Source organism: Zalophus californianus, chromosome 3, assembly GCF_009762305.2.
Source record: "Zalophus californianus isolate mZalCal1 chromosome 3, mZalCal1.pri.v2, whole genome shotgun sequence".
NCBI classification, from domain to species: Eukaryota; Metazoa; Chordata; class Mammalia; order Carnivora; family Otariidae; genus Zalophus; species Zalophus californianus.
Window position 1 is genome coordinate 100,823,711 of NC_045597.1, and position 27,610 is coordinate 100,851,320.

Below are 27,610 nucleotides of genomic sequence, written 5' to 3' on the forward strand. Positions count from 1 at the left end.
GGGGCCATGAATGTAACAGTTACCACATCAAGCGGGTTCATCCTGAGTCCTGTCCAGCCCTGATCTTGTGCGCCAGTTCTGATGATTATGCTTCTGCTGTCTCCAGGAAACTGTCACCTTCAGCAGCTGACTCTATACCCACAACCTAAGTCACAGGTAATCTATAAAAAGCAGCTACACCTCTCTTCTCTTCAGCTCAGGAATTTTTCCAGACTCTACCTTTTTCACTCCTCTTTGGAACACTTCTCTCTCATCTGCTTATCCATCTTTCTACCTATAAATATTATTATATCCACCCTCTCTGACTAGTGTCTTTCAAATGACAGCTATTACATAGGGCAAGCTGTTTGAGTCTGGGTTTCAACCCACATTCTGCCCCTTAGACTATCTCCTTATTTCTATGCATCAGAGACTACTGGAAGGGATTCCCATCCCAGGGTTCTGCCTGGACTTCTGGGTCTAGCACCTTGGACTCTGCTTGGCTGAGGAAAGCACTCAGATTTCTTTATTCACCTCATGATCCTGAGCCCATGACTTGGAACTCATTCAGGACCCCAGTCCAGTTCCTCTAGAACTGTCAGCTACCCCTGCTCTCCCCACAGGAGAAGCCCAGCCCAGAAGTGGAGACTTGGCGGTTGGCTGACATATTATCATGGTACTAAGAGCTACCTATCTTCTAAGAAGTCCAACATCTCCAGGTCCAGGGATCCCTTTGTACACTATCTGCCTGGAGGGACAACCCTGCTGCTTCATTATGAATGGGACAAACCAGCTTAAGCAGGAGATGGTGATTTATGGGTAACATAATCAAATCATGGGGAGGTGGAACCGGCCTCAGAAATAATGGATGCCAGGACTGGAGCATAGTCAGGACCTGCTTTCTAGTTCCACCTCTCACCATTGATGTCTCTAAATGTTGGCTTCACCTTCACTCTCTAAAGACAGCTTTCTCTAATGTCAGGAACCATGGCCATCAACAGTCCTGGAATCTCTAGTGGGTATGAATTTCAACACTCAAATTAAAATTCTTTAGCCTTCTCTCAGAGTGGATGATTTTATGCCAAAGCTTGTTAGCAATAAAAAGAGAAGAAAGACAGGTGTATATCTTCTTTTCAAACATTTATTTTTGCTTCTCTTCCCACCCTGTTGTGACCTATGGAAGAAAAGGAGACTAGAAGCAGGTCAGGCCCACAGGTCCCCTGAGGTCTGGGAGTCCTCATAGTATTCCTCACAGTGGTTGCAGGTGGGTCCAAGTTCCGTGAAGCTGCACCACCTTAGGGTGGCTTAGGAAAGGCTTTTACATATTTGGTTGGGTATATAAATCCAAAAGCATTAGCCAAGACCTTTGGAGTCAGATGAGTTTTAGAACTTTTCTGATTTTGGAAACGTAATATGGAGTACACACCATGTATTATATATCACTTCCACTGGGATGTGAAGCCACACTCCATAATCTAACTCATTAACTGTTTTATGGTAAAACATATGAATATTCACACTTTTAAGATAAATTATGTTTACAAAGATCTTATTGTTAGGGCAGGTCAGCCTTTGCTACTAAATGCATAAAACCTTTTGGTTTTTAGAATTTGAGGATTTCAGAATAAGGGATAAGAGATTGCAGATGTGGAAAGTGATAACCAATGCCTGGGCTATTGGTTCCCAGTGTTAAAAAACTGTCTCTGATGGGAGCTGGAGTCTGTGAGCTTGTGTCATGTGCTTACTCCTATGTTCCATGCCTCTACCCTACCAATGCCATGCCTCCACCATCAGGAACACCAAGAAGCACCCCTTCCCCAATATTTTCTGCCTCACTGCTACCATCTGCCTAAGAATCTACTTTCAAAAAAGAGGTGACACTCACAATGGATTGTCCACCTCCCAGCAGAAGATCATCCCATCCAGCCCTACCTTCCTGTTCCCTAGGTTCTCATTAGATGTCCACAATCTCAGGTCTTTTTTCTCCACCTGGACTCTCATCTCCATATAGTTCAAAATATTCCCTAATCAAACCCAATTTCCTATTCTTTCAAACTCTTTCACCATGCCCTCTGAAACTCATGGTCCATCATCAGCAAATTCCCTCCATTCTTAACCTCTGAATGTTTCCCTCTCCTTACTCTGGTGAAGGCAGGCTCTTCCTGAGGACACCTTCCCTCACCCCCACAGCCCTCTCAAGTTATAGACTTATCTTATCCCACTCACACCACTAAGCCTGTGTGCGGAAAATGTCCTTACTCCTCATTGCCGTTTTCAGACCTTCATTCCTCGATATAAGCACACACATACACACACACACACACACACACACACACAAATGGCTTCTTTGAAACTTCTGCACCATACTAAAGCATCTGTTGCTTCTCCTTATTGGAGTCATCTAAAAGTCTTTGGATTACTCCTCTTCATTCCCTTTCTCTCCCTCTTACTACCCCTACAATACTTGAGGATTTCAGTCTTCATATGGATGATACCTCCTGGACCTTTACCTCTTAATTTCTCAGTCTTCTCCTCTCCACTTACTTTGCCCACCTAACCTCTACTTACCCTCACTTTATTCTTGTCATTACCATTTCCCGACCCTTTCCTTAATCTGTGTTTCAAATATCCCATTCTCCAAGCACAGTCTCTCAGGCTTCCTCCTTCTATACTCCTAGACCACATTGAGATCTCTAACCCTGTCCAGTCGTACCCCAGCCTCCTTCATTAGAGTCCATGCTCCATTATTATAAACATTCCTTCACATTCATAATCAACTCATTTGCTCCTTTCTTCCTCTCAGGTCATACTTACCTGGCAGAAAACTCAGTCCTGGTCAAATCCAGCTTTCTGCCTGCTCCATACCCACAGAGCTGAAAGTAGAGAAAAAGCATAAAATTAAGATGACTTGTCTCTCTTTAGTCACTCCAGTGAGCCTGTAGTGCTGTTTGTCATCCTACCACATTCCCTTAGTCAGCTCACTCCCCACTCAATGATGAGTAATTCACACCTTCTTTTCTCTTCTCAAGTTGCCCACCCTCTTCCCATTCCTACTCTAAGCTGAAGACCTTGCCTGTTATTTCATGACGAAAATAGAAATAATCAAAAGAGAACTTTTTTATGCCTCCATATGGTTTTCTCACCCTCTCATACTCATACTTATTTTTTTTTTATCCTATGTGGTCTTTCATTTCAACTTTTCTCTGGGTGTTTTATTCAGTCTCTTCTTTCTGAAGATCATTGTTCCTGTCTCAGTTTTTCACTACCGTGAATTCTACCATAGCCACCTCAGATAGGTAACCTCAGCCCCCAGGACCACTTGACTTGTTTCTCAGTGCTCCAACTTCAAATTCCCGGTGTGGAAACCTGATTGGCCCAGGTTGGGTCAAGTGTTCACCTCCAGTTCAATCAGCTGTGGCCATGGAAGAGGGGTACATTGCACATGAGACTCTTATAAAGAGACCATGCTCTGAAAAGGTGGTGTAGGGCAATTAAAAATATAAGGCAGGGGGGAAAAAGGAAAAGAAAATAGAGGGCAGCAAACAGCCAAAAACAAAGCAGAAAGCCCCTCCAAAATTCTGTGTTCTACTGGAAAAAAAAAAGCACATATCAATACAAGGCATTTAAAAATTTAGAGAACAAGGCTTTACAGGAACTACCGAGAAAAAGGGAGAGAGCATTATAAGAGGAATCTGAGGAAAGCATGGGTATAATTGCACATGTATTTTGCTCTGTATCTGGTAGACTTTAAGAGTCCCAGAGCCCAGAACTGGCCCTACTAATATTTATAATATAGTATGTAACCTGGTACCCAGCATCCACTATTTGCTGGATTGAATAAAATCCCCTGGTAGATAACAGGGGGGAAAATGAGAGCATCATGAGCACTGTAATTCTCCTCATCTATTGACAGGCAGAATTCAAGTTTTCTCAGAGAGTCAAATTTTTCTCTAGCACTCAGTATTGTGAGGAATTATGAAGAGAAATCTTTATTTGGGTGACATTTGGTCACATAATGCACAATGGCTTCATCTAAGGCTTTGCAAAAGATTTAGACGTGCCCTTCAACTGTCTGTTTCTTATACTATCCTTCTCTAAAAGCCAAGGGCATAACGCTACATCATAACTCCGGAATGGCATTTCCATGGAGAGATGAGTTAATGTGGTGGAGTGGGTTGTTTCTGACCAAAGGCAGGAAGAAAGCTGAGAAAATCTGGAGATGTGTCACTGAGCTATGGGTGGAGGACTGGGAGACAAAGAGGTAAATCACAATCACCTGGGAGAATTTTTCAAAATGTATATCTTCCCTCTACCATGATTCTAATATTACCTGGGTCCCTGAGAGTAGGTAGGGGTAAGGAAAGATCAGAAAGAATCCTGGCATATATATTTTGAAAAATATAGCTCTCTTTCCCTTCCTCTCCCCTTCTCTGTCTTGAATACGACCTAGAATGATGCATTTGTATTTGATACGTCTTTCTCAAATATCAGTATACATTTTATGTATGCATATATGTATGTATTTATATGCCATCTCATTCCAGAAAGGATGGCAGATGGCTTACAAAGCTACATAAAATACAAAAAAAAAAAAAAAAAGGAGCATAAAAAATAGAAACGAAATACCAAGGAGAAAAAAAAAAAGTTGGAAATTTAAATGTGAGTAGCCCTAAGTGCATTTTCACAAAGTTCATTTGGCTCTGATTCAAGAGAGGCTGAGCTCACTGAAAGGAGACACAAGGGATAAACGCAAGTTTATGGTGTTCAGGGAGCACATGAGCTTTAGGTACTGGAGAAACTGATCGTCTGTTACCTGACGTGAGTTCTCAGAAAATGGAAGCAATCTTGCCTGAAAGGGAGGTGGGCAGCAAGGAGTCCCATTTTGTAAAACCAGGGATGTTTCAATGTCCCCCGTGAGAAAGCCTGGACAAGATAAAAGTTAGAATTTAAGGAGTCAGCAGGCAAGGTCAAGGATTGTTATTGTTAGTTGGTCTTCTTATTACCTCTCCTAACCAGAGAGATGCCTCAGATTGAAGCACCTGGAATCCAGCCTTTTATACTCAGATTCCATCTTGACCAATGTCTGAATTACAGATTAGATGTCTGGGTCTTCCTAATCCTGATTCTGTTTGATTAATTTTGCCAACTACACACAACAAATTTGTACTTGGATGTGACCAGGCATTTATGTAAGATCTCATGATAGGAATGAAAATGGTGGTATATCTGTGGAATGTTGGGGCTGGAAAGGCATAGGTGACAGAGGGTAGAATATCAATTAATTCCATCCCTGGATAATAATTATTATAGCTAATATTACTCAGGACTTGCTAGGTGCTGGATATATAAAATAAACCAATCATGGATATGTCTTAATGCTCCAGGAAGAGTACCTCCTGGTTCTCTCTATGATTGCAGATCCTTCAAGTAGTTATCATGAGAAATGGCATATAGGTATTAAATATATAGTTTGCTGATTATACAAAATTCAGGATAGATAGAGAGAAATGAACAAACTAAAAGCCAAAATGCCCTCAAAAGTATTCATGCAAAAAGGATGAGAAGAAATGTTTCTCTCATGGTTAGGTCTAATGAAAAGACTAGATACCAACTACTTATTAAGTGTCTACTATATGCCAAACTCTTTACAGTCTCTCTAATCCTTACAACTTCCATGAAGCAGTATCCCATTCAAAGAGGAAGAAACTGGAATCCAAGCTACTTTCCCTACAAAAAAGAAGGAATAGGAATAGACTCCAAGTGACAAGAAAATCCTTTCCCAATTCTGTCATCTCTTCACCTCAATGCTGAAAGCTAACAATGCAAAGATAAACAAATTAAAGGGAAAATTAACCAGCCTGTTAATTAGGGGGGGTGCCTTACTAAACTTTTTGGGACCCAGTAGAATGTACATCATGATATAAATGGTGACCATTAAGGTCCTTAAATCGTGTTGGCTCTGTATCCTACCTTTCTCTTCCACTCCCTCTCCACTCCTACTAAGTTCAGGTGGAAGAAATGTAAACTTGAATCGGGCTAAATTTACTGATAAGGGCTCTATAATGGTTAATTTTATGTGTCACCTTGACTGGGCTACAAGGTGCCCAGATATTTGGTCAAACATTATTCTGAGTGTTTCTGTGATGATGTTTTTAGATAAGATTAACATTTAAGTCAGCACACTGAGTAAATCAGACTGCCCTTCCTAATGTGACTGAATGGGTCAGAAAGGCTGACCTCAGTAGGGGAGAGTTCACCTGCCTGAGAGCCTTCAAACTAGGATATCAACATTTTCTTCTCTTCATACTTGAAATGAAACCTCAATTCTTCCTGGCTATCAAGCCTGCCCACTGTCAGACTGGAACTAAACCATCACCCCCACCCCGGGTCTCCAGCTTGCCAACTCACCTTGCAGATCTTGGGACTGGCTAACCTCCATAATTGCATGAGCCAATTCCTTATAATAAATTTCTTTATTTGTATGTGTGTGTGTATACATTTGATTAGTTCTCTTGAGAACTCTAATACAGGCTCACTGAGCAGAGAATCCCTATTTTGATGATTTAGCCCAAGGAGATGGGAATATGGGAATAGCTCTAACATTTTGCTTGGTTAACCAAAATATGTATCCCAAGGTGGTCTACGGTAAATGAAGATGAAATAGCATAACTTCCATTGGTGTACTGTATAGGAGGGTATTCAAAGGCCTAAGGAGATTAGAAAGCTAGAAGGGACTGATCACATAAGACTTCCCCATCCATTTGGGAAGGGCCCAGAGGATACACCCTTCACTAAGGCTGTAATAAATTCATGAGGGGACCTTCTCCCCCAGCATCCTTGAAAGAGTTGGTGGTTGCTGTTCTCTGTAAGTCAGATATTAGGGTGTGAATTGTGATTCCTAAATGCAATAGGGATGTTAGGATTCTGTGGGGCCAAGTGACAGAAGAGTAATCAAAGCAGTAATCAAAATAGTCTGGCTCACAGAGATCTTTGGCATTGGCTGGTTGATCATGCTGTCTTTAGTACTAAAATAGTTAGAGAACCTATTAAAGTCTTATTGTGTCTGTATAGGCAGAAAAGCTCTAAGTCTAGTGAACAGAAATCTGGCTTATGTCACCAAATTAGAGAGTCACAGCCTCTCAATCAATTCCCAGACTGTAGCTGATTTACCAACCCAGAGTCAGTGGGTCCTTAAAGAAAAAGCCTGCTGCACTGTCAAAAATTTATGTTGTTTACCTTCCTCCCTGCTTTCTCCAAAAAGACCTGTAACTATTTACTGGGGTGACTGTGCATTAAGGAAGGAGAAACAATCAGACTCTCCAGCTATTGTGGGACACCCTGTGTCCCACAATAATTCCTGAAAGTCTGAGGTGTCACTGTGGTTCGCCAGCTTGAGTAGGGGGTTATGAAGGTCAACGTCTAATGGCTTTTTGGTTCAGACCATCTCAAAGTGGGCCCAGTGGGTCCATCCTGTGGTTATTTCCCCAGTTCTGGAGTGCACTGTTGGAATAGATGTACTCAGCAGAATCCCCACATTCGTTCCCTAATCTGTAGAGTGAGAGTTATTATGGTAGGAAAAGCCAGGTGGGAGTCACTAGTACTCTATACCTAGGAAAATAGGAAACCAAATGCAATACTACATTTCTGGAGAGATCGAAGGGATTAGTGTCACCATCAAGAACCTGAGAGATGGTGAGTACCACTACCACATCTTTGTACAACTAGCCTATAATAGTATGCCTCTGAGGAAAACAGCTGGGCTGTGGCTGTCTTAAACTTAATCAGGTGGTGACTTCTATTGTAGCTCCTCTTCCAGATTGTGGTTTTGTTGTTGGAGGAAATCAGCACATCTCCTGGGACCTGGTATATACAGCTATTGGTCAAATGCCCTTTTCTCTATAAATCTTAATAAGACCATCAGAAGTAGTTTTCTTTCAGCTGACAAGGCCAGGAATTCACCTTCACTGTTCTACAACAGGGCTATAGAAACTCTCCAGTCCTAGCCTATAATCTAGTCCATAGGGACATGACCACCTGGGCAAGATGATGGAATGGTCTTTTGAAGACTCAGTTACCACCAACTCTGGGTAGGTGGTAAAATATTGAAGGGGTGGAACAGTCCCCTCTAGGGTGCAGAATATACTCTGAATCAGCATATGGTGCTATTTCTCTATAGCCAAGATTCAGAGGTTTAGAAGGCAAATGGAACTTGCACCACTTATTAAGGCCCCTAGTGATCTACTAGTAAAATTTTGCTTTCTGTCCCCTTAACTTTAGATTCTGCTGGGCTAGAGGTCTTAGTTCCAAAGGGAGAAATGCTTCCACTAGCAGCACAACAATGATTCCATTGAACTCGACTGCCATCTGGCCATCTGGAGCTCCCTGTGCAAGTGAATCAACAGGCCAGAAAGAGGTGGGTGGGGAGAGTTACTTTACAGGTTGAGGAAATTGACCCTGCCTATCCAGGGAAAACTGGGTTGCTACTACACAGGAATGGTCAGGAGGAGTATATCTGGATTGCAGATAATCCTCTGAGCCACTTCTTAGTATTTCCATGCTCTGAATTAAATTCAACAACCCCATTCAGACAGGACTACTAAGGGCCCCGACCCTACAGCAATGAAGGTTTGGGTCATCCACCACTAGGCAAGGAAGCTCAATAAGCTGAGGTGAGTGTTGAAGGCAAAAATATGGAAGGTAGTAGAAGAAGGTAGTTAGAAAAACCAGCTACGACTCTGACCAGTTACATACAGGACTATAATAGTTATGAATATTCCTTATTTTAGTCTGAGTGTTCAGACGCATATTAACTGAATATTTTTCTTTCTCTCTGTCTTCCACTTATCATCTTACATCAACTGTATTACTGTATTAATAGATATTAACTTTATATTATAGTATTTAAAGCAGAAGATACAAAAGGGGGAGTATGAATGTCCTGGGGAAGAATGAAAATTACCCAGAGCCAAAAAAAGAACTTTATATCCTCTTTCAGAGAAAGAGTATTTCTGTTTGCACCCCGGATAGTTGTATTATGTTAGATGGGAGCATGACATTGTTATTGTCTTTATTTGGAGATTAAATATGCCTTCAGGAGTGTGTATGAATGCCAAGTGGTCAAGAAGAGGATTGTGGTGACTTTGTAATGTAGCAACTTGATTAGGCTGAGAGACATTTTCTGGAATTCCCTTTCCTGTGTGTTTCTGGTTAGGGTGAGCCACAATAGCCATTCTTGTGAGAGACTGGGGTTGGGTGGGTGTTGGCAATGGAAGGGAAGCGGGAGGTGCTTTGTAGCTTGCACATGTTCTCACTTATCTGCTGGTACATCTCATTGGTGTGAGGGAGTAGTCAGGCCTACGACTGCCCTAACATCCCCTAAATCCTTTTCCAACATAGGCAACTCTTGGGTCGGGTGTGTGTTTCACTCTTAGATGAAGAGGCTGAGCTTCCTCCAGGATGCCCATACCACCAAGGCCAGATGCAAAGAGAACTGACATGGGTTTCAGTTCATCCTCACAGGGTCCCACTCGTGCTCAAGGGCTCCAGCTTGTCCCTGCTCACTTGTACTTTACATTTACATAAATGTATATGTATATACAATGTATTACCAGTATTTGACGTTTTTGACTCTATGCAGAACAAGACAGTTCCCATTATTTACTGGTAATGTCATATATATATTCCCCTAGTGGTTCTGCTTCTCTGATTGAATCCTGACAGGTCTGATACCGGAGACGTTGTAGTTCTTGGTGCTGGAGACCTCAACCACCAGCCGGTGCCAGGTTCTTGACTTTGCCAGAGAAAGAATTCAAGGATGAGTCAGAGTAAGTATATCAGAAGAAGCTTTATTGCAAAAAAGTACACAGTAGAGAAGAGGAAGTGCGAGTGCACTCAGAGAGAGAATCTGAGCCGCCCTGGGTGGATGTGGGGCTCTGATTCTTAAAGGTGGTTATAATTTGGTCACAGAAGAGTCACACGAGGCTCTGAGAGCGGGCGGGGAATTCCAAGAACTCTGTATATCATTACGCACGCTCTGTGTTAGCTATGATGCGCAGGCACAGTCTGATTTTTCTGACAGACTTCCAAATATACTCTAAACATACTATTGTTCCTCTAGCGCCCCCAGTGGAGGGGTCATTCTCGGTCACTTGCAAGCTAACTGGGTCTGTGGGCACATGCGTGCTGTTGAGCAACAACGGGATTTTTGTGGCCGTGGGAAACCGCAGGGGTCTCGCAAGGTCTCGCAAGGTTGCCTGATGGCCACAAACGCTGTTAGGTGTCAGACTCAGTTCCCGGTTTGTTTTTCCTCCTGCATTTACCCAGAATTTCTCTATTCTACCTGCTTCAGGTACTTAGCTCTAGCTCAAAGTATTAGAGACCCATGACCAGCAGGTACACATACCATGAGACTTTGAAGAGCTCCCATCCAGGGCAACTGCCACCATAAAACTCTCAGCTTTGTGTTTAAAGGAGAAGACTTCACACCTTCTGCTCTCTTCTGCTAGGCTGATCCTTTTCCCCCATTGCACCATCTCGGGGAAGGGTTTATGAGAGGGATGATTCCAGAGCAAGAAATGCTGAGGAAATGAGAAATAACTGCCAAGACCCTTGAATTATGTCCCTGGACTAGAATAATCATACATCAGCCAGGCTTTTCAAGGCCCCAAGATTCCTTCCTTATCTCTGCCCATCTTGGGAGAATGTGATTTCCTGCTCCTTCCCAGTGAACCATGAACCTCCTCCAGCTTTTCACTAGGAAGCACATGTTCCTGTCATGTGAAACTGCACATATTCCTGCTCTTGTCTGAGAAAGGTCTGTGAGTTCCCATTCTGAAAGCCTTCTGTCCTGCCATCCACTGTCTCTAGTGCTTTCTCTGTGAATCCCCCCTCTCCCCTACGCGCCAGCAGTTGCCCTGACCGTTCCCGAAGGGCTGATAACATCGCCCTCTACCTTTAATCTTCCTGAGAATTTCAGATGTTTCCTCTCCCAGAGCTATTTTTCTAGTGTGGCTCAGGAGCAGGGATGGAGACAGAGACTTCCACTCAGAGGTAAAGGGGAAAGCAGGGCTCCTCTCCTCCCTGCCTCCTCACTCTGTGTGTCAGAGGTAGTCATAGGAACCCATCTCTCTCCAGACATCTCTACCCCTTTGAATCCCGCACCCTTTTCCTTCCTATAGGACAGTGCCACCCCTGAGTTATAACCAGGGAGATCTGGGTCTCAGTGAGCCACACTGTAGCGGGCACCCAAAGGGGCTTGAGAGACTGACCAGAGTGAGGGGTGAAGTCAGGAGTCAAGGTGAGACCAAAGTCAAGAGCACTATTTGGAGGGTAAATCCTTAATACTGACTTGCTTAGTGTATAAGAGCCATTAAAAATGCCCTTACCTCCTATAAACAAGTATATATAAAATGTTCATCTCAAGCATTCTTTAGAATATAAAAATGCCAAACAAGATGAGCGTTCAGTAATAGAATATTGAGCAGCTATGAAAAATCACATTTTCATTATTTTTAGTAAAAAAGAAGTGACCACAAAATTGCTAAATCTTTTTTTAAGAGTAAATGGCAGAATGATATAAGTCCATTTTTTGATTTGCTTTAAATTTTAAATTACTGACTATGCTCCCCCACCCCCCACCCCTCCACCCAAAGTCTCAAGCCCTTGGCAGTGATTTCCTTTGGGGAGTGCATTTGGAAAGGAGAAAATTTCTCATTCCCATTATCTACAATTCTGAATCCTTGGGTCTCCTGAACAGCAATTATTATAGTAATTAAAAAATAAGGATTAAAAATCATGTTTTTGAAGACTGGCAAATGACAGAAAATGCTTATGATACAAGGTTAATTTTTGAAAGCAGGATGCAGAATATATAAAAGCTAAAATCGCATAAAATGTCACCAAGAAAAGGGAGGGGGGAGGGAAGAAGATACTGGAAGGAAGGAAAAATAATTCAACACGCAAATGCAGATCATTTGGGGCTATTAATATTAGAGGTGACTTATGTCCTCCAGGATACTTTTTGTATTCTCAAAACTTCTAATTTGTGAATGAATTTTTTAAATCAGAAAAGATAGACATTTATTTTTATAGTCAGGCTTTATATTAATATACAGTGAAGCACTAGGCCGGGGCAGCTGTGTAGAGCCCACATTTCCTTCTTTTTTTTTCCTCCAAACAAAAATTCTTCGGGGATAGTTTTTCCCATGGATGCTGCAGTAGCTGTGTTCTTGTGGCAAAAGTTAAGGAACAGAACTTGGAACTCTCTGCCCGAGAAGCAGCTCCATGGGCCACCTGGACTGTTGGCTGCCTGGTCAACCATTCCCGCTGCCAGGGGCAGCTGTGGTCTCCACCTTATCAATTCACTGGTTGTTAATTAACCTTCTTCTTAGACAGACTTTTTTTTTTTAATCCAGTTCTCTAATTCATTCCTACTTTGAGGCATCATTCTCTTTATTTTACCAATAATAAATGTTGAATCGACAGTATTTAACTCACTGCCCAAAAAGGGAATTCAATAGCAGGGCCAGAACCAGACACCCAGCCCAATTATTGCTGCATTTATTCAAGCTCCTAGTGTGTGCCAGTCGTCATTGACACTAAGGATGTAAAAATTACACTGGCATAATCTTTGTCATTTGGGTGCTCATAATAAGTGGTTGGAGAAGGGGAAGAGAGCCAGGGAGGAGCAGGAAACAGTTTTAAAACTAAAGGAGTCACTAGTAGTGATGCTAGTGAGCAAAAGAAGACCATAGCCATTGCCATAGAAACGGAGAGAAAACGTAGGACATGGCAGTGGAGGAAAGCAGAGCTTACACTTGTCCATTTTCTGAGAGGTATGGTCCCAGGACCAAAGCAGCAGCATCTCCTGGGGCCTTATTAGAAATGCATATCACTGGATCCCACCCCAGTCCTCCTGGAAATCGGAAACTCTGGAGGTGGGACCCAGCCATCTGCATTTCCCGCCCTCCTCCTCCTTCCCCGCCTCCAGTTCCCTCAGCCCGGCCCCCACCACCACCAGGGTGCGATTCTAACACCTGCTGAAGCTTGAAGACCACCTCAGGTTCAGTGAGTGGCAGCTTCTAAATAACTCGGGAAGGCGAACCTACAGCAGAAAACCTGGCGCAGATGAGTCCCCTACATCCCCTGGAAAGGTGTCCGTGATAGAGGCACTCTCAAGATAAGCTCCCCCACAAATGCCCTGATCCAGTTGCAAATGGAGATCTGGGACCGTTTATGATACGCAAGTTCCAAAGGTAAGTTAAATGCCTATTGGAACAACTCCAAGCAAGTAATCTATCGTCTGTGTTTCAGCCATTCCCAGGGGTGCTGAGCTCAACAACAGCCAAAGTCCGTGAATCTAGAGAATCATGTAAATTCCAACCTGCACAGGTGGTAGGACGTGATAAGTGCTTTATTAGAAATGTGAACACAATGTCACGGAGTACACAGGAAGCATCCCAGCTGCCTAGAGACAGTTAACAGAAGGCATTACCGACAGACAGCATTTAATATGGAGCTTTGATGACCAGTAGAATTTTACCAGGTAGAGGAAGGACCAGGAGGTCTCAAAGGCCTCTGGGTAGGAGGGAAGGATAGAAAGGTAGACCCCAGAAGAGCCCAGGGCCCGACCAAGGAGGATAAACTTGCTTCTGTCAGAAGTGGAGAAAACCTTGCAAGTTTTGAAGCAGAGAAATGGTGTGTTGAAATCCACGAATAGATCATCTTGTGCGGGTGGCAACGGGTTGTAGAGGGGCCAGTTAAATAAGATTCTGGGTGATTTTTATTTTTAGTGCTTTGTATTTTTTTCTACCGTGAATGTCTTTTAACCACCACTTTCTTTGCAATTAAGAAGTGTGGCCTTGAAGGGAAGTGACCCAGGGCATGGCCACCCCAAAGACCCAGACTTAGGAGACGAGAAGAGCAGGAACCCAGGCCACAAGTAGAGCATTAGCACTGGCCAAGAGGAGGGGCCCTTTGCCCTTTGAGATCAGGAAGGAGGGGATGCAAATTCATGAAATGTAAATCTTTGAAGTAGAGTCGAGTCCAGATCCTTTGTAGCCGAGGCCTCCATTTCCTCAGCAGTGAAAACAGTAACCTCATCGCCTGAGAATCCAGGGTCAGGGCTGGAGGTGGGAGCTGGGGGAGAGCTGCAGAGGTTTGGCACAAGTTACCGCCAACACCCCCCACAATGTGTGTTATGTGTCAGGCACAGTCCTAAGTGTTTTATGTAGATACTGATGCATTTAATCCTCACAGCGATATCAGGCGGTAGACACTATTATTATCAGACCCGTTTTACAGAAGAGAACACTGAGGCCCCAGAGAGGTACAGTCATGCACGTGGTAGGAGCCAAAGGTAGGAGTGGAACCCAGGCAGCCACCAATGGGTGCCAGGCTTTGGAGAAGGAATACCCCTGACGACTGAAAGATCATTAAGTAGTATTGAAACGTCACAGGAGTTTAAAAGCCATCTCTGGGGTGGGGGGGGGGGCACTGGTGTGATGCAGTCAGTTAGGCATCAGACTCTTGATTTCGGTTCAGGTCATGATCTCAGGGTCCTGGGATCGAGCCCCGCGTGGGGCTCTGCACTCAGAGCAGAGTCTGCTTGAGATTCTCTCTCCCTGTGCCCCACTCCTCCATGTGTGCTCGCCCGCTCTCTCTAAAATAAATAAATACATCTTAAAAAACTAAAAAATAAAAAACCCATTTCTGTGCCATGGCGTCCGTCCTGTTTGGCCCACTGGCACAGAGAGAAGCGTTAGAAGGGCCGTGGCGGTTCTCTGGAGGAAAGCCTTGCAGGGCCACCCTCAGCGTCGCCGGGGGCTGCGTCTACAGCCAGTGAGAAAGCCTGGGCTGGCTCGTTCCCGCCGCCGGAAAAGCCGCCTGTGGGCCTCGGTCCTCATCGGGCAGAGCAGGGAGCTGCGGTGGGAAGGGGGCCCACTTCCCAGCCCCGAGTCCTGGCCTCTGCCGAAATGCTGAATTGGAAGTTCTTCAAGTATTTGGGGGAAGAGCCGCGGCCAACTAAGCGGAATCAAAGGATCTAAAAATAGTTAAAGAAAACATAAAGACAGAATGTGAAAATCCAATTATTTGGGAAGCCAAGCCGAACTTAGGAAACCTACAGGATGGGTGGGGAGCAAGAAAACAGAAGGACAGCCTCCGTCCCCAGTGACCTTGGCAGCTCGGGCTGTCGTCTGGCTGCTTAGCTGTGCTCCCTCAGGCCACCCTCACTGTACACCAGAGCGTCCAGGGCAGGTAAGCAAGCCGCCTGGTCCAGTCCTGTGCTGGCATCAAACACAATCCTGGGCCGGGAGAGGAGTCCCTACACCATTCCCTACCATCGGTGGGATAGACCTGCCTTCCTTGCAAACCCTAAGTGTCTCCAAAAAGTGCCCAGGCCCCTGGACCTTACATGCAACATTTTGAGGTGCCCACAGGGGACGCAGCCGACGTTTGGGTCAGTTAGGATGCATTCGGTGGCCACATCATGACTTCACCCGAGTGCATACATATTCCCCCTGCATTCTCAGTGCGTCAGTCAGTGCATGGCGGTGGGGAGGGGTGCACAACCTCAGTGTTGGCCACAGGCCGACTTCTGAACACCCTGCCCTTAGCAGGGGGCAGTAACATATTTCCCAGCTATAACCCATGTCAGTCTCTCTGACCTTTTCTGTCTTCTGGAGGCCACCCGCCTTCCTTGGCTCATGGCCCCTTTGTCCATCTTCAGAGCACACCACGGCAACTTCCACTTCATTACCATGTCTCTTGCCCCCTCCTCTGACCCTCTTGTCACCTCTTTATAAGGACCTTTATGGTTGCATTGGGCCCACCTGGACCATCCAGAGCAGTCTCCCCATCTCAAGATCCTTAATGACATCTGCAAAGTCCCTTTTGCCCTTGTGAATTAACACATTCATAGGTTCTGAGGATTAGGAGGTGGACATCCTTAGGGGGACGTTGTTCAGCCTACCATAAGGGCTTGGAAATATTTCCTTAGCCATGTTCTCTATGCTCTCCCACTAAAGAAACAAGCTACCCTTCCTAAAGATTTATGTCAGATAATTCTGGAAATTTCCACATGTGTTCCTTAGCCCTATTGGCTACCCCATGGCAGTTTGGCTGTCCCATGGCAGATATAATTAGGTTAGTGGTAGCCCTTTAATTTGGGTCACCATGGGGATGCTTCTTGACAGTATGTATTAGGGTTTCCCAGAGAAACAGAATCAACAGAATATATATATATATATAGAGAGAGAGAGAGAGAGAGAGAGGTGTTATTGAAAATTGGATCACACAATTATGTAGTCCAACAAGTCCAAAATCTGCAGAGCCCAGTTTGAGTCCAAAGGCCGGAAGCTGCTATAGAACCAGGAAGAGCTGGTGTCCCCCATTTGACATGTATCAGGAAGAATTCTCTCTTACTCAGGGAGGATCAGCCTTTTTGTTTTATTCAGGCCTTCACCTGATTGGATAAGTCCCACCCACATTCAGGAAGTCAATCTGTTTTACTCAATCTGACAGTTTAAATGTTAATCTCATCCAAAAACACCCTGTGAGAAGCACCCAGAATAATGTTTGATCAACTATCTGGGCACTTCCCGGCACAGGCAAGCTGACCCTTAAAATTAACCATCACACGCGCTGAGGTAGAGGGTGGTAGCTGTCCTGCTCAGGCCCCACTGAGCCCTGCTGGGTTGAGGGTAACCAAGTATGGATACAGTCCCTGGTACCCTCTTGTCTGCACTGGGGGTGCCCTGAGGTCCCCAACCCCATCGCCTGTCAGCACAGTCAACATACCACCTGGAACCAGGGCGTTGCTGCAGACAGCCTAAGGTCCCACAAAGAAGGCAAAATCATAACTAGGGCTGTTTGCACCAACCCCTTTATCGGGGATCCCTCTTCCCAGCAGAGGCACACGGCGTGGCCCACCTCACTTCATCCCCTTCCTTGCCCTTTGAGCCAAACTATGCACTTGAACTTTCTCTTCCCTTGTCTCTCACACACCCTCCCCCACCATCAGCTCTGCCTGTGATCAGCAAGCCTGAGCACAAAGATAAACACAATCCACAATTTCAGCCAGGCTGGGGAGCCTGCTGAAGATCTCAAAGTCTTCAAGAGGAAAGGAATTACTTTCTGACATCAGCAGCTACTTGAGTTTCTGGGGGCAGAAAAGAAGCGGGAAGTTAGGGGACCTGGGATATGATGGGGGTGCGGGGGCCTCAAGTTATACAAGATAGGCCCTGTCCTGTCTATTGACTGAACGGTTTTCTTAAAAACAATCCTGTTTCCCAGCCACCCCCCACAGAACCTGTCCTTGGGCAGCCTTGCTGGTCCTGAGCTGCCCTGGAAACCTGAGTATGCTCCAGCAAGGACTCCTCTCCCTCTCCTGTCAGTGAAGGGCAAAGCAGTGGAACAAAAGAGTGCCTCCCCTTGGCCTGATTTATCAATCAGCCTGGCTGATCTGGATAGATACAGATTTCCCCAGACCATAGGAAAAGGCATCAATATTTCATGGAATCCTAATCTATTTGAGTGTGTGGAGGTTGGATAAGAAAATCCTTGGCCAGGGGGGCGAGGGGGGGCAAGAAGGATCAGAATGTGCAGGTGGCCTCCTGGAAGCTGAGAGCTCGAAGGCCCCAGGAGGGAGGCTGACATCTTGGGCCTGGCCTACAGAGGTAGGGGGACAGCAGAGCCCCTGAGCGGGCTTCAGGTTTAGGGAGCACAAGCTGCTCGGGGGCCCTTCATGGAAACAAAAGCCGGGTCAAGAAAGGGGCTGACTGGCAGCTCTGCCCCAAACAGACACCCATACAGCTTGTTTCCCAAAGCTTAGCCATGAGTACTCTTGCCTCACAGTGATACAGGGTAGCCGCTAAGGGCACAGGCTTAGACTCAGATAGCTCTGGGTCTCAATTCCTGCTTGGCCCTTTATAAGAAGAAGTGAAGCCAATTACTTCCTCTCAGAGCTATCTCAGAGAAAGAGATTATATATCTATAAAGACCTGTCTCATATGAGATTTAATAACAGCATCTTTAACAGCTCCACAGTGTCATTCAGGACCCAGATTTCTCTTTTTACCTTGTCTTCCTAGCATGTGGCTTCCATTCTCAAGGTTACTGATGATCCGAGATATCCTTGGAGCTTCCACATTGCGGGCTAGAAGGAGGAGGAAAGTCAAAATGGCAAAAAAAACCCAAAAAAACACAAGTCTTTCCAGTTTATTTAGCTTGTTTTAAGCAGCCTGTCCTGCTCATGTGGCATATATGTATGCTCTTCTTTCAAAGAGGGAAGCCTGGTCTCATGACCAAGCTGTAAGGTACAAGGGCACCTGGGAAATACCTTTTTATGGGATTTGTTAAACTAGGTTTATTGCTCACCACCCCCAAATAAAAATCAGGCTCCTGTTACAAAGGAAGAAGGAGAAATGAATGTCTGGGGAGGCAACAAACAGTTGCCACAAAAGCTCCCATCCTCCCAAGTCCTCTCCTAGGTCACCCCCATGACAGCCATCCTGCTCACTACCCGCTCCCATAAGGACTAGAGGCAGGCTTCCAGAGAGCAGGACTGGGACTAGGGCACAAAATTTGAGGAGACCCTCACTCTCAGGTTTGTGCCGGGGCTGACACTATACTTGTGTGGACCTGGAAGTGAGAGCCTCCTTAAATTTTGCCTTGCAGGCCTCACCCTGGTCCCAGCTTTACTGTCGAGTTGCCAGGGAGAAAAATCTCCTCTGTTCTTTCTTCTCACCACACTGTGCAGGGCAACTTCTTCCCATTATGTCTGTTTTTCCAAAATGGACAAATCTTCTATGTGAACCTCAGAATTTCTATTAGTTTAGTGTTCTCAGAAATCTCAGGCCTCTTCAGACCCTCTAGAACACACAGGCCTCACGCTCATAGCCATGCACCCTGTAGAGAGCAAAATGGAGTCTCTCATGTCAAGCAGGGTCCCGGTCAAGCAGGGGCCCGGTCAAGCAATGACGCAAGCAGTTAAAGTACTGCCGCTAGGAGATATCTCCGGGACCAAAGTCAGCTGACACCCAGAACTGATAATGAGCAGAACAGAGGAGGTCTGCAGACACCCAAAACTGATGAAATCCCTTTAAAAAGGGAAGGATTTGGGTAGCAAACTGTTAGACTCTTCAGACATGATGCCCCTATGTCTGACCACTTTAAAAAGGCAACTGCCGCTGAAGGCTCTGCCGGATGGATCTCCAAACAAAGCCAAGAGCCTTCCCTGCGTGAACATCAGAGGCAGTAAGTGGCGAGGGCTTATCTCAACTGCGCGCCTCCAGACTGACATCGTGTTGGGTTCGTTCACTTCCTGCGCCTTCTGTTATCTTGTTTGTTGTGTGGCTTGTCTCTGTCCTGCTCTGTGTGCTGTGCAAGAAGCCAAGTTTAATCCCATGGTGACTTGTCATTGAGTTTGGAATCCTGAACCGGCTTTATCATTGTGATTTAACTTTGCTTTATGATTGGATAAAGCTGCCATTGTGGAAAGACACAACTCGTGTCTTTCACACACATGCCTTCACACACCCATTCCCCCAGAGAACAGGGGAACACATGTGGACAGTCAGGCTGGATGCCGCTTTGCCAGGAGGGGCAAAAACAATCAGCCCTGTGGCACAGCTTCTCATTGCTCTGGATTTCAGATGTGCTGCAGAGGCTGGGAAGAAGCAAGGGCTGCAGCCACCACTGTCCCCCCCACCTCCCACCTCTTCTTTGAGTTCTTCCAAGAACACACCAACCATGCTAACGTTAGCATTTCTACACCAGCTGGCCTGAAACAAGTTTGGATATGTTGTGGCTTCCATATACAGTGGGTTAATTTCCAGTCCAATTATAATAATGGTAGTAATTGGTCACACTCAGGGGGCTGGCAATTACCACTATTTTTAACTTGCATCACTAAGGCAAATGGCTTTAGATACAGCTGGTTCCAAGAGGGCTGAGTTTTCTCCAGCTGGGAAAATCATGCACCAGAGCTATGGCCCATCCCTCTTTTCTCTGATGTTCTTCTTCCAGTGTGGCATCACCCACGAATCCCAGGTTCATGGGACCATCAACCTGTTTCTTCCTTCTTGCCCTTCCCTCCCAGCTGGCTCTCCAAGCCAGCAGAGATCTGACTTATCCTGTTACTACCGGTGGATCCCCAGTGGCCCTTGAACTCTGAGGCCCACTCCAGGGCCCCATCCTTACCCCACCATTCCCAAGGAATGTGTATTCTTAGTTCTATTTTGACAGCGCTCTTTCTGAACCCTGACGTGGGTCTCCTGGCTCCGGGAGTTTTTCTGACATCATCATGGGCCTGATCTCCTCTCTCACAACCTTGGCCAAGAGAGAAGAGGTGTTGGCAGAACACCAGGAGGCCCACACCTACTGGGAATCAGGAGGAAGGGAACAGGACAAAGGAGACATTCAGCTTTCAACTCTTGCCCCATGGATGAGAAGGAGTGGGTCTAGAGAATTTCTTGTGAAGGGCCTGGAAGGATTCTGGGGCAGCCAAAAACCTCTGGAGGAGCATGACCCCTGCTTTGCACCACCCCTTTCTGTGATACTTGTGTCTCTCTCTTATCTCCCTTTCTAAACCATGAACTCCTTAAAGGCAGAGATTGTGTATTTTGCTGTTGTCAGCCAGCACAGTTTCTGACACTGTCTGGGCCTAGTAAGTATTTTTAAGTGAACAAATACCCCTGGACACAAATATCCACAGCCTGGATATGTTCAGACCTTGCCAACCGAGGATTCAAAATAAGTCACATTAATATCATTCATGGATTGTATATGTCATATTGGAAGGAGCCCATAGACAATTTTCCTCTGTGTGTTCTTCCTTGGGTTGTTAAGAAGAGATAAAGGAGAGGACAGAGACACCACCAGGGTAAGGAGAGAAAGGCATTCAATGCAGGTACAGAATTTAAGAGGGTGCCAAAAAACTCTGCGATTGAGATAAATCATATTTTAATGCACTCGCGATGGTTTCCTTGGGCTGCTGCCATTAGAAAGTCCCACAGACTGGAGAGCTCCAAACACCAGAAATTGATTCTGTCGCAGTTCTGGAGGCTAGAAGTCAGAAGTCAGGGTGTCAGCAGGGCCGTTCTTCCCCCAACAGCTCTAAGGATGAAGCTTGCCTTGCCTCTTCCCAGCTTCTGCTGGTTGCCGCCATCTTTGCCCTTCCTTGGCTTGTCACTGCATCCCTCTGGTCTCCACCTCTGTCTTCACGTGTGGGTCTTCCGTTTGTGTCTCTGTGTATCACATGGTCCTCGCATAAAGACACCAGTCCCTGGACTTAGAGATTGCCCTGCTCCCTTGTGACCCTTTTTTTTTTTTTAAGGGTAGCACTAGGATTTATTGAACTGTGCCTTAGTACAGGCGCTGGGGCTTGCCCATGGTGCTCTTGATGTATAAAGCCCGGACATTCTGCCAATTCTTCTTGAGCAAGGACACCAGGAAATTGACCACTAAGTGGATGTTGTACACAAGCTCGTCATCTGTCATCTTCACATGGCCAACAGCCACTGCCAGACACAGCACCTTCTTCCAATCTGGAATTTGATGGTGGACTTCACTTCATCCACTTTGGCCACCATGTTCTCATTGTGGGTCAGCAAGGAAGGGAACTTGCCAGCCTTATTCTGGCCTGGGCCCAGGATTCATGGGATCTGCTTGATCAGAGATTCTGAAGCCAAAAGGGCATCATACTTCTTGGCCGCTTCTTGACTAATTTCTTATTCTTGTTGAGTTTCTTCAGCACCTCAATGTCCATGTGGGGAATATCCACTGCCTTGGCCTCATCACAGTGCTGCTGATCCTCCAAAACACATACGGAGAACGTGGGGCGGGGAGTGGACTTAAGCCTGATAGTGCCGGAGAAGTGTTTGTCCTTCTGAGGGTCAGAGTTCTTCAGGCTGATCTGCAGCTCCACCGTCTCCAAAAACTTCCGGCGCTTTCGCTGGTTCCCGTGCAGGACTTCCCACACCACCTTGTACAGGGGTGTCGCAGGAGACTTTGCTGCTCATGGTTCTTCGCGCCACAGTAGCCGGAAAAGAGAGTCCATGTGACCTATCTTAATGGACTACACCCACAAAGACTGTTTCCAAATCAGTTCCCGTTCTAAGGTTCTGAACTTAAGGAGGGGGACACTATTCAATCCAATAGAGCAGTATCTTTTAATCAAAATTCATGCAAAAAAAATCCATGAAAAGCAAAATTCTAGAATTCTAAATAAAGATGGGATCCACCCCTGCAGAGCGTGACGCACCTCCTTCAGCCACCCCCCCAGGCCCAGCCCTGATGGAAGAGCGTCTGTAAAAAGCCTCCACAACGACATCAGGGAGCTAGAGAGACAGGACCATCATGGATTTCTCCTCCCGATTTGCCCTGTTCACGTGCTCCTGAGCAACTCTTGTCTGTGTGTGGGATTTGACCTCGCAGGTGTCAAGGAGCACGAGCTCATTTGCAAACACTTCCTGCCCCTCTGGTACCAGCCGGCCATACTGACATGACTCATTCTTAACGAAAGAAAGGCGTTGCAGAGACAGGCGGGCCCCCTGCTCTCTGCCAGATGAGCTGTAATGATTGCCAGTGAGGGTCTGAGAGAAGAAGCACCAGTGAGGACAAGAGGAACCCTCGCCCAGGCTCCAGCCTGGTGAGTCCTAGGGAAACATACGTGTGTTTACACAGTGGACTTTCCAGAATTTCCAGATCTGCCCCTTTACAGAACACACAATTTCTACTTGTCCGTTGGTTTCTCTGCAAGGGAACATAAGAAACAGCACCGCCTGGGTGGCAGCTTTTCAGAAGTGGGTCATAAATATCCTTGAATCAAATTACTCAGGCTAATGGCTGGCAGAGGACACCCAAGCACACAGGTTCCACATGGCTTATGTTTCTTCCCTTTCTGGAGCTGCGGAGACAAAAACACTGAAATCTTCAAGTCTCTCTCACTATGAACAAAAAGGGCAGATAATTCGGTATTTTTAGTATCTATAAAATTCTATGAACTTTCTAAATGTAATTTCCATGAAATCAAACTTAGGAGGTTGATACCGAATCATTTTTGTTTTTGAAGTGAGGAAAATCTGAGAGAGAGAGAGAGAGAGAGAGATCTGACTCACCCAGTGTTTCCCAAGCCGTAAGTGTGGTATGAGGATTTGAACTCAGGACATAGGCATTCCTCCAGACACCTGGAATCCTCCATCTGGTTCACAGACGACAAGCAAAGTAGCAATTCTAATAGATTCATGTCCCTACAGGTTCTTCTGGGAAATTCAAAGACTGAAAACAAATTTGTTCTACATCACAAGTCTTTGAAATGGGCATTCCATCACCCAAGCAATCCCACTTCAGGGAATTTGCCTCAGGGACACAATGACTAATATACCCAAACTTTACCTATAAGGCTGCTTATACCAGTGTTATGAATGACAGCAGAAAATGGGGAAAAAATACACCAAATAAGGCATGTTTAAACAAATTAATATACACTTATGGCTAAAGTGTCCCAGGCTTTCCAGCCTTGTGTGGTCACCCTGTTATTTAATACTCAAATAAAATAACTGGACTTCTCATTCTTTATGACACAGGGATTCCTGAATGTTTCTCATAATCCGTGGGAGTAGCTGCAGTGGTTGGAGGTAGCTGACACCCCCTGATTCATGTTGCTCTCAATGTCTAATGTCTTTTGGCCGTATTTCTACCCTCCTTCCACTTCACTGCAAACATGAAAATATCCCCCTTCCTTCATTTCTCAAGGCATCAATGGGGTGTGCAACTGTGTGTGCAATAGTCTTTCCTTGATTTTTATGATAAAAGAAGACGAGACAGGAAAATAAAACTTCTGTCAAAGTGAGACATCAATATTCCTAAATCCATCTTTTGTGCCTCAGTGCAATGGACTTCTTGCTGACCATCTCACCTCTGTCCTGGCCCACTTCCCCCTGCTGGAGTTCATTTGTACTTGTATCCAAGTCCTCCTCCCTTTCCTGTATCCGAGGCTGCAACCCCTGACTCCAAACTCCCAAAGAAAGCCAAAACTCTACAACCGTCAGAACAACTCAAGGAGACAACTTTTTCACCGCCATTCATCTCCTTCTTAACCTAAAACTTTGGCTCCAGTGAAGGCATTACTTCTTGCCTTCGTATAATCAAAAGGCTCATTAAAGTGTTTCTTTTATCCCAATTAAAACAAAATAATAATCTCTCCCTTAAATAAATTGTGCCACCACGCCCCAGAGAAACCAAGACAAACTGCCAATAGCTTTGAAAATAGCAATGTAGTTTCCTTCCCACCACACATTTAATTGAATTCCTCAGAGCCATTAAAAGTCATGTTGTAGAAAAGTATTTAATGACATGGAAACAATGTTCATGGCATATGGATAAGTGACAAAAAAAAAAGACCCATCACAAAGTACATGCAGCAGAATCCAAATTATGTGAACGTTGTGTATATATTTGATTATGAAAAGAGGGTAAGGTTTGGAAACATATTGTTGTGTTTTTCTATTTTGCCTTCCTACATCCATCTGCCTCGAGGCCAGGCATATTACAGATGCCAAGAGAAAGAATTACTCTTTAGCTTTTGACATTCAAAATAGGCGTTTACACCTGAGATGAGCTTGAAAGCTGGGAACTAGGAAAAGAGGGTCATTCAACATATCAATGGCTTTGCATAAGAGATTAGAGGGGAGAGAAATGGACACAGAGTTGGGGAGATTTGAGGGAGAAGAAGCTATGCCCCCTGAGCTAGAGGGACCATGGGCAGACAGAACCTTCACCTAATCTCCTCTGGGTACTCAGGGCAGAGACCACTGTGCAAGGCAAGCTCAAGGCACGTGACCAATAAGGCCGAGAGACAGGGCTGAGTCCAGCAAGCATCCCCTCAGGGTATGGACCCCGAGTTAGGACATGGACAGGTGACCGCATGAGGGAGCCAAGCCAGTTAAGAGTAAATAGAAGATGTGGCAGAAACTCAGGGGTCTACAGTAACTGCTGGAGCTATGGAAAGACCTAGATAGCAGAGGGAGGCCCCTGGACCCCGGACAATCTGAGAAAGAACAGGATTGTCACAAATATGTCAGCGGTCACAAATGTGTCAGTGGTCACAAATGTCGGGGCAAATGCCTGCAGAATGTCCAAAGATGAGATCGGGCCAGCTATCTCTCAGCACCAGCACTCAGCACCAAGGGGAACATCAGCACAAGCCCATGTGTCCCTCTAGCCCTGTGGACATGGACACGCAAAGCCCATATTCCCAGACACCGTCTTGAGAGGGGTGGATAAGTTTGACAGGGAAAATATCTGAAAGACTGAGCAATTGTCCCAAGAAGACAAAGTTAAACCTAAATGGGCTGTATAAATGATTGGCTTGGACTAAGTTTAAACTCCAATGAGCTAAATTGAGAATCTTTTCTGGCAATCCCATATAGCAGATGGGGAAGGGGTCAGAGTGGGGCAGTGGTTTAGAGGGCGGGTGAGTTATAGAGCAGTAGTTCTCAGACTTTAGTATACATTAGAATCACCTGCAAGGCTGGTTAAATGAGACATCTCTGGGCCCACCCCCAGACTCTTACTCCCAGGAGGTCTGAAAATTTGCATTACTAAAAAGGTCCCAAAGCATGCCTATGTTGCTAGTCTGAGAATGACACCTTGTGAAACCCACTCTTCTGGAGAGTCAAGAACTCCATTGTCTTGGCACAGCCAAATGTAGTGATGTTGTGGCTTGTGTGTCTACCTACCTACCAACCTACATGCTGTCTCTGACCAGAAGTACATATACGAAATGGCAGTGTGGTTATTTTTTTAAATTATTATTATTTTTATTCTTTAAAGGCAGTGTGGTTATAACTAGACAGAAGGATTATGGATGATTTGTATTTTTCACCTTGTATATTCTGGACTTTTCTAATTACCTAAAGTAAGCACGTATTACTTTTGAAATCTGCCCCCCCAAATATATCAAAAGTGTTACTCAAAAGATAAAAGGAGTTGGTGGGGGGGAATCGTCTATCACAATCCAAGAAAATGAGGCTGACCAAAGGGTCAGACTCAGTCTTCCTTCCAGGCCCGGGCTGGTCCTTCCCTTACCTGAACCCTATTCTGCGGAAACTTTACAGCAAAGACCAGTCTCTTTTATAGACAAAGAAAGCAGTCACAAAATAGGTGTGATATAAGTGGTAAAGCAAATCCCACAGGCCCTTAAATATCTCCCTCACCTACCTGCTGTGGTACCAGAAATTGCTCAGTAGACACATCCCTAAAGAATTTTTGAAGATGTGTGCTGGTACTAATGCAACCTGTGTGTTACCTGGTGAGAATCATTGTTCACTTTGCAACCAGGAAAGTTGTAATATAATACAACACCTGGATTGACCACAGGTCACTAAGAGACAGCAGGAGTCTAAGGGGTCGGGACAGGTGACAGATTGATTTTTCTGGCAGGTTTAGTACCAAAAGTTCAGTGCACCCAGCCCAGCCTGAACAAAACAGCAGACTGCTGGGGCATCTAGGACTCAGCCTGGGGAAAGGGGGAGAAAGAGGAGACAGGGAATAAAAAGACTGAGAAGCTCCTGCCCCTGCGAGGTCTCCTGGGCTGCGCTACAGTCCCAAGCTGGGCCCATGCTGCCTCAGGACAGGTGACATGCACAGGGGTTTGGCAGGAGGCCTGCCGCAAAGGCCAAATGGCCAATACAGGTGGAAGTAGTACATTTCACGCATGATTAAGTTTTAAAAGCAGTTGCAGGCTTGTCCTTTGAATGTCTTGAGACATCTTATTTTCCCTAAGGCAAGATTTTCTGGACAAGAAGTGCTGGAGTCCCAAATCTGGCTTTTAATGAAAACCACAGAATGCATGGCAATTGTTTTTGAAAAGAAATCTCAATTCTTACAGAGACCCAGCTTGCCCCCTGCAAGCACACGGTCTCACCTTATTTCCAGTCTATCGCCTTTGTTTATATAAATAACTCAAATATAGATTTCTTAAACTCGGCTTCAGGGGTGTCCCAAGCTTAGAGGCTGAGCAGGCTGATGTATAGCTCTGAGCAGACCAAAAGGATCCATTTAGTTAAGGCATTAGACTCTGTCTTATTTGGCTCTAATACTCTGTTGATGTTATTTGCCTCCCAGCTCAGGAAATAAATCCCTCCGTGGGCGACATTAGCAAGCTGTGCAGTGGTTCTTCTGAAGTCTGCGCCGGAGCTGACGATCCATGGCCTCTGTAGAAAAGGTGATGCATGCATTGCACGCAGGGACACAGGGGAAGTCCTGGTCCAGCTCAAGGTGCTGGAGGTTTCCAGTGGAGCCGGCAGAGCACACCATCTGGAGGGGCTGACCGGAGCCTGGCACCGTGCCGAGACAGCAGTCAGCACCAAGAATCTGACAAGAGTGACCTGCTGGACAGCAGGCCCTGGCAAAAGGACTCTCCCTGCTGGTCAGATGTGAAAACCAAGCGGGCAGGCTTGGTACAAGTCTGTCAGCAAGTAGTGAAGCCGGAGATGCCGGATTAGGAACAAGAGACCGGACTCTAATCCAACGTTACAAACAGAGAGGCAGGAATCCAGTTCAGGACAGAAGCACGAGGGGAGACCAGGCAAGGTGTTGGTCAGACTCCTGAGGGAAGATGTTTAATATA

General features: G+C 45.5%; 1 long non-coding RNA gene and 1 pseudogene across 1 annotated transcript; one reads left to right on the forward strand and one right to left on the reverse strand.

The window, feature by feature from the left end:
* LOC113920285 lies at positions 1-27,610 on the forward strand. Its single transcript, XR_003519278.2, has 3 exons — positions 1-156; positions 9,700-9,803; positions 27,106-27,610. It is a non-coding gene; the product is annotated as an uncharacterized LOC113920285 (long non-coding RNA).
* LOC113920284 lies at positions 21,297-22,124 on the reverse strand (annotated as a pseudogene).